Below are 13,129 nucleotides of genomic sequence, written 5' to 3'. Positions count from 1 at the left end.
CATAGTGGAACATTGCCTTAGGAAGTGCAACTTCCATGGGATCGACCAAATGACAAGCACGGTTGTGAAGAAAGGTCATGTCAGTAGAGAGTGATTGAAGAACAATGTCTTCAACAAGTGGAGTAGGTGGCATGGGTGAACCTTTCGAAGAGTGCAACTTCGACGCTTGTGAACTCTTGGACTGTTGTTCACTTAGCTTCTTCTTAGGTTGATCAATTCTTTTATGCTTCTCCACCCTCTTTCTCTTTGAAGTTTTTCTTCCATTGGAAATCTGAAATAGTTTGATAAATAATAAGTTTTAACTCACAATCACTTATATTAGCCAAGTGAGTAGCCATTTCGGGTCAAAATGGCTTTTTTGATGAATTGGACCCAAAAACTTAGAACTTGGCGATTTTTATGTAATTTCAAATGAAAAACACTTATAAATATGTGATTATGAGTTTTTTTGAGATGCAAGGAATTTATGAGTTGAGAAATTAAGACAATAGCCAAGTGAGTAGCCATTTCGGGTCAAAATGGCTTTTTTTGATGAATTGGACCCAAAAACTTAGAACTTGGCGATTTTTATGTAATTTCAACTGACAAACACTTATAAATATGTGATTATGAGTTGTTTTGAGATGAAAGGAGTTTATAAATTGAGAAATGAAGAAAATAGTCATGTGAGTAGCCATTTCGGGTCAAAATGGCTTTTTTTGATGAATTGGACCTAAAAACATAGAACTTGGCGATTTTTATGTAATTTCAAATGACAAACACTTATAAATATGTGATTATGAGTTGTTTTGAGATGAAAGGAGTTTATAAGTTGAGAAATGAAGAAAATAGGCAAGTGAGTAGCCATTTCGGATCAAAATGGCTTTTTTTGAAGAATTGGACCCAAAAACTTAGAACTTGGCGATTTTTATGTAATTTCAAATGACAAACACTTATAAATATGTGATTATGAGTTGTTTTGAGATGCAAGGAGTTTATAAGTTGAGAAATGAAGAAAATAGCAAAGTGAGTAGCCATTTCAGCTCAAAATGGCTTTTTTTGATGAATTGGACCCAAAAACTTAGAACTTGGCGATTTTTATGTTATTTCAAAAGAAAAACACTTATAAATATGTTATTATGAGTTGTTCTGAGATGCAACGAGTTTATAAGTTGAGAAATGATGAAAATAGGCAAGTAAGTAGCCATTTTGGCTCAAAATGGCTACTTTTTGATGAAATGATGAAAATTGCTTAAATTGTTTTTTAAAAAATGCAACGGCAGCCGCACAGGGACACCCAAGGGAGCTGCCCCCGCTACCGGAACAGCGAAGGAAGCCCGTGCCTAGGCCACAGCAGCCCCGACAGGTGGCTGCCAAGGCTGTAGCAGCCACGGCAGGTGATTGCCAGTCTGCTGCAGCCTTGGCAGCAGCCTGCCTGGGCTGTTGCTGCCTTGAAAGGCGGCTGCCAAGGCTGTAGCAGCACAGGCAGCACCTGCCGAGGTTGCAGCAGCCATGGCAGTCGCCTGTCGAGGCTGCAGCAGCCCAGGCAGGCTGCTGCCGAGGCTGCAGCAGTCTGGTAGCCACCTGCCGTGGCTGGTACAGCCTTGGCAGCCATCTTTTTGGGCTGATGTGGCCTCGTTGGGGCTTCCTTTCCTGTTCCGGCAGCGGGGGCGGCTCCCTCGGGTGTCCCGGTGCGGCGAAAGTTGCTTATTTTTTTTTTTAAAAAAAATTTGAACTAGGCGATTTTTATGTAATTTCAAATGACAAACACTTATAAATATGTGATTATGAGTTTTTTTGAGATGCAAGTAGTTTATAAGTTGAGAAATGAAGAAAATAGGCAAGTGAGTAGCCATTTCGGGTCAAAATGGCTTTTTTTGATGAATTGGACCCAAAAACTTAGAACTAGGCGATTTTTATGTAATTTCAAATGACAAACACTTATAAATATGTGATTATGAGTTGTTTTGAGATGCAAGTAGTTTATAAGTTGAGAAATGAAGAAAATAGCCAAGTGAGTAGCCATTTCGGGTCAAAATGGCTTTTTTTGATGAATTGGACCCAAAAACTTAGAACTTGGCGATTTTTATGTAATTTCAAATGTCAAACACTTATAAATATGTGATTATGAGTTGTTTTGAGATGCAAGTAGTTTATAAGTTGAGAAATGAAGAAAATAGGCAAGTGAGTAGCCATTTCGGGTCAAAATGGCTTTTTTGATGAATTGGACCCAAAAACTTAGAACTTGGCGATTTTTATGTAATTTCAAATGACAAACACTTATAAATATGTGATTATGAGTTGTTTTGAGATGCAAGGAGTTTATAAGTTGAGAAATGAAGAAAATAGCCAAGTGAGTAGCCATTTCGGCTCAAAGTGGCTTTAGTTTGATGAATTGGACCCAAAACCTTAGAACTTAGCGATGTTAATGTAATTTCAAATGACAAACACTTATAAATATGTGATTATGAGTTGTTTTGAGATGCAAGGAGTTTATAAGTTGCGAAATGAAGAAAATAGTCAAGTGAGTAGCTAATTTACTTCCTTATTAATCAACTTCACCCATGCATGTAGCCAATCAACGAAGCTACCTACAGCTTGCCAAAGCGCTATTATCTCAACCTCCTCTATCGGTACGGGTAGTGGGATGTCTTCAAACCCCACAACCACTGAATCGATCCCTACCGAGTAATGATGTGGCCCCGCCGTAGCACCCGTCGTCGGTTGGGCACTACCATACGCCACCAAACTCAACACAGTACTATTTGCATGCCCCGGAGCTAGAAGTGCACACCGGGTGTCTTCCTACACAAGTATATATATAAAAAGAAGATAGTTAAATAGGACTTTTACAACAACATAGGTATAACAAAATTCATTAAGGTAGAGGGTTACAAATCACCTGTAACTCTGGAAATTCATGCGGTGTTGGATTTTCAAGCTCCCTCGAGTCCGCATGTGTAGGAGTAGGAACCTGCAACAGTACATCAATCATTGCACCTAAAATTTCAATTAACTCGGTATTTTAAAACTTTTAATAACCCAACTGATTTTACCTGAGATGGAACATCTTCATCACGTATCTCATCTCCTCCATGTCTATCACCTTCTCCTTGTCCTTTTGTTTTAGAACATGAGTCAACCGGGGTACGAGTGAGGAACGGAAAAGTCAGTAAGTTCATCAGCTTCGCCCAAGCATTCAATTCACCAATTAACTCGTTGCGTACTTGTTCCTTAATTGATGCCACCTTGGCATCCAACTCCCCGGTGAGTTAACACTGGCTCGAGATCTACCCGATTTTGTGTATTCGGGACCCATCACCTTATTCCATCCAAGCAATAACCCTCCCGAACCTACTACTCATCCTTGATGGTATGGCCTTCCCAAAGCCATGGCGAAAGGGTCATTCTCCACACTTGGTTCAAATTTGCCCTCCACCATCTCTTGAGTGTGCTCAAGCTATAGCATAAGGAAAAATGAGGTCAGTAAAACAGTTAATGGTTTGTACAGTGATTAGATGCAAAAGTGACTTAATTTCAACAATTCATAGGTAACTTACTAGCTTATGCGCCAGTTTTTTAGCTTCCGGACCCTTGATGAACCATTTTCCGGTTTTCTTATCAAACGGATGGAGAGAACAAAAGAAATCACCGGCAAGACTCACCAATGTAGTGATCGTGGAACTAGAGGGTTCCTTCGATGCCACTAGAAGCACTTTAGGGTATAAACCCGAAGCGGCCCACTCAGGTCTCTTTTCAGCAAAAGTCTTAGGACCAATAGGATGAACGTATTCCTTCTTTTCTGCATTCGCTTGATTTTGCTCTCGAAGTTCCTACAAAACAAAAAATGTTAGTCTCATTAATACAAAAAGTGTCAAGCTATTATTCAATTGACATCAGATTTACACAAACTTACAATGGCTTTCTTTTGACTCTTCATTCTAACGAACTCTTCCCAATCATCTTTTGACACGGTCGGCCATATTTGCCACGGGAGACGGTTATCCTCTTTGGCATTCTTCTTCTTTGTTTGCACCTTCTTCTTCTTATGGATCCACCGATTAGTCAACTTGGTCTTAAAGCCTCTTAATCTTTCCCCTAATAAAGAGACAAACACCCTTTTCTTCTCGGGATCATTAGGAATAGAAAACTGCCTCTGCAAGCACAAATTAAAACCGATTATTAGTTTCTATTTAAAAACAATCATAAGATTAAGGTATCTTAAATTGTCTAAATGTGCCAAAAACACACTTACTCTTGTATCATCCCAAAATGCTTGAATCAAACCCGGAGGTACTTGCCGCATTACAAGTGTAATGGGGATTTTCCGCGAACATAAGCCAACTTGATTAGCATATTGTCGACGCCATTTGGGCTCGGGTTGTCCTTTGTTGTCATAATCCAAGACCATGGGACTGTCCGGTTTCTTAAAGCTTCTCGTCGGACCCCTTGTTTTTCTTTCAGCCGGTGCCTTTTCCCCCCCTCCACCCCCTGTGTTGTTTTCATCTTGTCCTTGGCCTTGACTTTCAGGAGTCGGGTTCTCACCAACAATCTCACGTGTTGTATTTACAATGGCCGGTGCACGTTCAGCTGACATTTCAAAATCGTCAAGCCTACGCTGGAACTCATCTTGAGCCTGATCCTCTGGCTCACCCATGTCATCCTCCTTATTCACATCATAAGGAGCATCACTATCATCGGAGTCGTCATCCTCGTACTCGTCCTCATACTCATCATCGTCAATGTCCTCTACCAAACGAGGATCATGATCGTCCGCCATGAGATATAAGCACCTGTCAAAGCAATCATAAAACAATATTAGTGTATAGTAAAGTATATGCATGATAGTTATTATGGTTATGTAGAAGCTATTTTAGCCATTTTCACCTACTTATTATGGTCCTATAACCTTGTATATGCATGATAATGAGTACAAAATGCCAATTTCAATCTACATATGGAAAATAGGTTGTTAGAATGAATAAATGTTAGTTCATACACAAAACAAAGGAGTTGGGTTAAGTAGAAGCTATTTATGCCAGTTTCACCTACTTATGGTCCTATAACCTTGTATATGCATGATAATGAGTACACTTAGGCAATTTCAAACTACAAATATATCATTTTCGCCTACTTATGCTCCTATATACATGATAACTAAACTATATTTGCAATGAAACCATTACTAACTTTTAATCAAACTACCTCATTCTGAAATTCCTTCGTTGTGGTCTGATCGCAAATAACCTGCTTCGTTGTCTATATCATTTAGTACTCCAGGTCTAGGAACAGTGAAAGGTGCTGAATCATCAAACGCATCATATTCTTCCTCATCCTCAACATCTCCAATGCCTAAGATTCTTCTTTTGCCAGCTAGCACTATAGACCATTTTGAATCCATTGGGTCAGTTACGTAGAACACTTGCTTAGCTTGAGATGCAAGGATAAATGGTTCCGCACTATCATTCAAGTGGCCAAGATCTACAAGAGTGAAGTCCTCATGTTTGACGTTACGCCTGATATTATCAACCCACTTACACTTGAAAAGAGCAACCGTGAAGTCACAATAATCAAGCTCCCGTATTTCTTGAATTCGACCATAGTATGACAACTCTGCATCGACAGGTGATTTATCCTTAGAACTTGCAAACTCCCTTGACGATGCCACAAGATTTACACCACTGTTTTGGGTGGAGGAAGATTTCAAATCACGAGCCTCGGTCCAAAAAGTGTACCCATTGATGTCATATCCCTCAAATGAACGAAAATCATCCCTAGGACCGTACGCAAGCCACCGTACTGTATCGGTCACATTAGTATCATTCAATCCACTCATTACTCGTTCACGAAACCAATCAACAAATTTCTTATTATGCAACTGCATAAGTGCCCTTTCACCTTTGGATGGAAATTCGGCACGCAAACAAGCCATGTGCTCGTCTAAATATGGGTGCACATCTGAAACATGGTGCAACACATAAAGGTGTGCTTGTAAGAACTGATCTCGGTCTGGTGACATTCGTTTCGACCCAATTGTGCCATGACCATCAAGTCTACCTTCATGTCGAGAAGTAGAAAGACCAATAGGTTGAGCAAGGGCTATGTAGTCCGCCACAAAGTTACCTATTTCCTCACCCACTGTCCCTTGCATTATACTTCCTTCAGGTTGGGCTCGGTTCCGTACTTTATCTTGTAATGTACCCATGTGTCTTTCAAAAGGGTAGCACCACCTCATGAACACTGGACCGCACAACTTAATCTCACGCACCAAATGAAGAACCAAATGAACCATTATGTCAAAAAATGAGGGTGGGAAATACATCTCAAATTTGCACAAAGTCACAACCACATCAGCTTGCAAAGCATCTAGTGTACAAGGATCAAGAACTTTGCTACAAATTGTATTGAAAAACGAACAAAGGCTTGTAATCGTTTCCCTCACGTGTTTCGGTAGAATACCACGGATTGCAATCGGTAGGAATACTTGCATCATAATATGACAATCATGGGATTTCATACTTGTCAGCTTCAATTCTCCATTTAAGGTTACAAATATTTTCATGTTAGATGAGTACCCTGATGGAACCTTAATGCCGTACAAACATGCACAAAACATACGCTTCTCTACCCTTGACAATGTATAGCAAGCCGGGGGTAAATAATTATTTTCATCCTTCCCTTTACCCTTAACTTTCTTCTTTGACGCATCTTTGGCCTTTCCCTTTCCCTTGCTCTTCTCCTTCTCTTTTTTCGGAACACTTTCATCTTCTATTCTCGGCTCCTTTCCCATTCTGACCTTTTCTTGAGGCCACAATTCTGGACGAATCCCCATCTCTTGCAAATCTAACCGTGCACCCTTTCCGTCCTTTGTTTTGCCTGGGATATTCATAAGCGTCCCCAAAAGAGCATCACACACATTATTCTCTATATGCATCACATCAAGACAATGCCTAACGTCATGTTCTCTCCAGTACGACAGCTTCCAAAAGATTGATTCTTTCTTAAACAGAGCAGCCGAGACCACAGTTTTTTCTGATTTTCCAAACACCGTTTGTATCCCTTTCACCCGAGCACTAATTTCAGCACCAGTCAATGGTCTAGGCGCATTATCCTCTTCCACGGTTCCATCGAAAGCCTTTTTCTGCCTACGGTACGGGTGATCACGCCTAAGGAACCTTCGAGTCCGTAGGTACACATCTTTGTGAGAATGAGTCAGGTATACGCTTGATGTGTCATCAATACATATGGGGCATGCTTTTTTCCCTTTGACCTTGTACCCACACAAGTTGCCATATGCAGGAAAGTCATTTATGGTCCACATAAGGGCTGCACGCAATGTGAACATCTCGTTCTGATGAGCATCGAAAACGGAAACCCCTTCGTCCCACATCTTTCTCAAGTCGTCAATAAGCGGCGCAAGGTAAACATCTATGTTGTTTCCAGGTTGCTTAGGACCAGTTATTAGCAATGAAAGCATTACATACTTACGTTTCATGCACAGCCAAGGAGGCAAATTATAAATCACTAAAAGTACCGGCCATGTGCTGTGTTGGGTACTAAGAGTGCCAAATGGATTCATCCCGTCCGTGCACAACCCAAGCCTTAAATTTCTGACTTCATTACCAAATTCCTCAAACTTCAAATCAATGTTCTTCCACTGTGGAGAGTCAGCTGGATGCTTCAACATTCTTTTTTTTCTTTCTTCCCTCTGCATGCCACCTCAAGTTTTTAGCGTCTTTTGGTATTGAGAATAGACGCTTAAACCTTGGAATAATGGGAAGATACCACAACACCTTAGCAGGAGGTCCCTCCGTGCCAGGATTGCAACTCATGCGCTTGTACCGCGACCGCTTGCATCGTGGACACTCCTGCAGTTTTTCATACTCATTTCGATACAAAATTGATGTCCGTCCACCCATGCTTCGACTTAATGTTGAAAAGTGTTAGCACGGCCGATAGTTTGGAGTATTTTTTGCACCCGGGATACAAAGGCTTTTTGGAAGCCTCCGATAATAATTCAAACACTTCACCTTCAACACCTTGCAACATCTCATCCACTTGTTCATCCTCGACCTCATCCGCCTGATCTTCATCGGCTCCATCCTCACCATTATCAACAATATACTCATCATTCTCGTATTCCTCGTCCACATGAATCTCATTGCTTCTAACACGCACATCATTCCGATCAAGATCCCCACTGTACTCTCCACTTTCTCCGTGCCAAATCCACACATGGTAAAATTGCCTAAACCCACGATATAATACATGATCTCTAATGATTTCAACACTATCGACCACATTCACACAATTACAATCAACACAAGGACAATAAAGGCCTTTGCCTCCCAGTGTGCGTTGATAAGCTAAAGCCCTCTCGCAAAACTCTTGAACCCCATTCCAAAATTCCAATGTATCGCGTCTACCATACATCCAACCACGATCCTTCTCCATTTAGTAAATTGTCTCTAAACATATATATAGCACCATATAATTATAATGTGTAAGTGCTACATATTTTATGTAAATCAAATTCAAGTACAAAACGTGAATATACCATTCATATAGTGAAAAAATGCATGTTTCCAAAGGGTCCTTATCACTCCAACCTAACCCATCCTTGAATGTCTACTCTCACTAGTGAATGTATGTCAACTTTCCAATTTTAAGGAAAATCCGGCAGCAGTTCCCCCTAGTTCTCCAAGTACACGATGTAGATAATTAATTACCCACATATGTACCCAGAGAACATAGTGAGGAAATGGTAAGCCGAGATGTTCCTTAAAATCGAAAAGAAAACATACATTCACCACCTAAGTGAGAGTACACATTCAAGAACAGTCCCAACCGAGGACTATTCAAGACTTTCTCCTAATGAGAAAGCCTTGAACGGGTATCTAGGCATATGATGATGCAATTCAAGTATTCTATATATTGTTGTATTTATTTGCAATTAAACAATACACAAGTTGCAATTGCATGAATAAAGTTTTATTAAATGGATGAATAGAAAGAAATATAGCTAAGTAAAGTTTAGTAGTCATACCAATATAGAAACTACCCACTTGAGCTCAATATGTAGTCCTCAAGCTAATTAAACTCTTGCTTCAATTCACATATGAATCTATATATTAAAAAAACAAAAAAGCAAAAATTAGGTTAAATATTATTTATGTACTTCTTATAATATGTCAATTCACTAATTTATTTCTAAGCTAAAACACATCATTCATCGAACTAACAATTACTAAACTATGTATTCACTACTTTAATTTATTCAAAATTCATTTTTTTATTCAAAATTGCTAAACTAAAAAGGTTACTAATCTCTAATTTTTTTCATTTTAATTATTCAAAATTGCTAAACTAAAATGGTTACTAATCTCTAACCATTATACCAAACCAAAATTCAACTAATTAAGTAACAAGGCTAATATTCTCTACTTTATTCAAAATTACACATCAAAACAAATTAAATTAACCATTAAAACATACTAATATCCAACTAAATGAGTAACAAAGTTACTAATTTCTAATATTTTCACAATTTCCCAATAAAAAAACCAATTATTGAAACAAATTGAAGTTAAATTATATTCTAACCTAAATTTTAATTTGCCTAACAATTCTTCAACATGCAAAACAAATTAATATAAGTTCATAAATGGGAAATTATTGAGAATTAAAAAAAATTATGCCTAATTAACACTCAAATTGGTGGTCAGTGGTGCAGTGGTCAGTGGTGCGGCGGCAACCTTCAGCAGGGAGGTGGTGCGGCGGCAATCTTCAGCAGGGCGGCGGTGCGGCGTCGAACAGATGAGGTCGGCGTGGAGGGGGTTGAGCTAAGGGGAGAAACACCATGGCAGGGGAGAAGAGAATGGCAGGGGAGAAAGAGAAGGCCAGGGGTGGCGGCGGTGATGGTGGCCGGCGACTGTTGCGGCGATGAGGTGAGGGGTTTCGTAGGTGAGGTGAGGGGTTTAGAGAATGGAACAGTGAAGAAGAGAATTGAACGAGAATGAACAGCGAAAATGAAAGAAAGAGAAAGAGAAGGAAGAATAAGGAAGAAAGAAGACACGCTTTTTTTTTTTAAATAAGGCACCGGTTCATTTGGCACCGGTTCAAACCGGTGCCTTACAATTTTGGCACCGGTTTGAGTTGAACCGGTGCCTTTTCCCTTTGTTTAAAATCCCGCCCAATTTTGGGGCGGTTTTTGGCACCGGTTTGGGCTGAACCGGTGCCATATGTGGGGTGCCAAATGCAATTTTTCTACTAGTGATGAGATCGCTAACTCCATAGTGGCTTGGAACCATGACTGGATATTCGGGGATGAAGGTATAAATCCAAACTAAAAGATATTGAACTTGCCCTAATAATAGGCCTCTACTTTATTCTTCTCATATTCATGTGCACTTTTTAACTAACATACAATCATTAGGTTAACCCTGAACCTATTTATCTATGTTAGTTGAATATTAATGCACAAACAAAACTATTATTAGTGATCACTTGAATTATAATCGTATTAGCCTAAACAAGATTATTAATTATCTTATTAAACGTGATTACAAATACAAATTCCCTTTAAACATGCATAAAAGGCGGGATCAAGCAATAACAATAATCAAGAAACAATAATAACAATCATCATAATAATAATCTCAATAAAGCATAGTAATATTAGCAAGATCCTAGGCATGATACTAACAAGATTAATAACAAATCCTAGCATGTCACTAAACATTAAAGATCAAAGCTTTATCCTTAACATGATACTAACATAATAGAAGGAAAGAATAGGAAGCATCGTAGAAACATACATGATATTAGAAATTTTAGTTATTACCCTAAACATGATACTAGGAATCATGAAGACATCCTAACATGATACTAGGAATCAAAATAATAAAAGCATGATTTCTTTATCAAAATTATAATAATTAAAGCAAATACTTACTTGGATGCCTCTTATCTCTTTCTAATAACAAAATACACGCGTTAGTAACTTCAAGGAAGATAATAAATCAAACAATTAAATTAAATAATTGAAATAGGGATTTGGGACCAAACCCTCAGAAATTATCAATCTTTCACGTGTAGGGAGAAGGAAACTTCGAACTTGGCTAGGTGTGTCTAGAACTTGTGGATGTGGAATTTTTTAAAAGGGGAAGTTTTAGAAAGAGAATAGAGAGGAAATAAGCTACTAGCTTTAGAGAGAGAGAGAATAATGATTGTTGATGATTGTGAATGATTAAAAACGGGGGTCAAGGACCCTATTTATAGAAAAATAGTCCGGAAACTGATAGAAAATAAATCGAGTTCCATTAAAAACCTTTTGTCGTGAACGAAAGGGGCCAGTGCCAGGCGACAGGCACAAGCGCCAGGCGACAGGTATCATCGCCAGGCCCCCTGGTTGTCGCCTTACGCAAATTCAGAAAAAAGACGCTCTTTGTACGCAAAATCCTCTTATTAATATGATTAAGCAGCAAATTCCACATTTATCAAATTCATTTCGGGCCCAATTTAGTATTTTGGCCAAACTTAATCATTATTCATCAGAATGGGGTTTATAATATATCATTGGAAAGCTCTTTGCGAGCCCAATCCAAGTACACCATTATTGGACCCTTATGATGGACCTAACTAAATTGGATTTCCTCCTTTCATAAATAGAGTATAAAAAGAAATATTTTCAAAAACAGAAAGAGAGATATTTTAATAACAATAACCGCATCACTAGACTTTTCACACTTTCACTTTGTTCGATAATCAAGTGACGTGAAATGTATTCATCACTGGGTTTGGTTTTGGGGAGACACATTTGGGTGTCTACACAAGCCCCCACTTTGACTAAGTTTGGAGAAACGCAAGTTTCAAAAACAAAAGTCAAAGTAGCAATATTGACGGAGAATGATTTAAAGCGTTCGGCGACCCTATATCATTCTTGCAAACTAGCATTATTTAAACAAATAAAAGAGTTAAAAAACACGTATCTCACACTGTTGAGCACACGTTTCTAGAGTAACTGATTTTGTTGCTGTATTTTGCTGTGACGACCTCCATTGTGCCTCGTGAACGCCATCGTCAAAGACCGTTGCTAGTAACCATCTTCAAATGCTTGTGAAAATACTCCACAGTACCTTGGGAACATTGTCAAAGGTGACTGCTTGTAGCCATCTTTAGGGTTGTGGCATTACCTCGCCACGACTGTGCCTCGCCGCTATAGAAAATCTCCTCTTTACCTTGCAACGTCGTTGAAGGTGACTGTGCCTCGCCACCTTCAGGGGTTGTGGCAGTGCCTCGCCACGGTAGTACCTCGCCGCTATAGATAATATCCTCTATACCTTGGGACATCGTCGAAGATCGCTGCTTAGCTATATTTAGGTTTGCTGTAATAATCTTCCGCGGAAAATAATCAAAGACCATCGCTTGTTGATGCTCTTGAATCTTTTCTTTATAGTTGCTACACTGAATTTGCTGCTGTGCTAGTGCCTCGGCGTATTTTGTGAATAATCCGGTACCTCGCCGCGTGTGCTTCTTTGTGAACCATTACTTCGGTGCTTGCGATGAGCCAATACTTAGGCGCTTTAAGCTAAGTAAGACGATCATTTGTCAGGCTGATCACTTACTGCGATTGTAATTGAGTCGACTACTTAATCATGTCAATTTGCTTATCGGGGCTAACTAGCGTACCAAGGAACCCGAATTGTTGTATAACGCATAATCATTTATGGGGGCCACGCATATTGATGCCGCATAGACGGACGCTGTTATGCGCGACAACTTCGTCGTCTGACGCTAGAGTCAGGATTTTTGAATAAATAATCCTCTTTCCTTCTTCATTTCCGCTGCTGTTATAGTTTGTGTTCCGCTTTAAATTTTCGAATTAGTCGTTTCCTTTTAACCAAATCCGCTCAAATCTTTTTGCATATTAAATCTCTTCATCTCTAGTTTGCCGATATATGTAAGTTTTGCTCCTTGGAAGTGATAGCTTCCTCGGCCTTGAAATTAAATCTTATCATTCAAGATCCTACCGAATCCAAGTTGATTTCCATAGAGATCTTTTATCTTGGGAAATTCGTGTTCATGACCAATTACTACTCCAAATGAGGTGCTTGATCAAAATCCAGATGTACTCAATCAATTAACATGA

The sequence above is a fragment of the Chenopodium quinoa genome, unplaced genomic scaffold (genome assembly GCF_001683475.1).
Source record: "Chenopodium quinoa cultivar QQ74 unplaced genomic scaffold, ASM168347v1, whole genome shotgun sequence".
NCBI classification, from domain to species: Eukaryota; Viridiplantae; Streptophyta; class Magnoliopsida; order Caryophyllales; family Amaranthaceae; genus Chenopodium; species Chenopodium quinoa.
Note: the sequence above shows the minus strand (reverse complement) of the source record.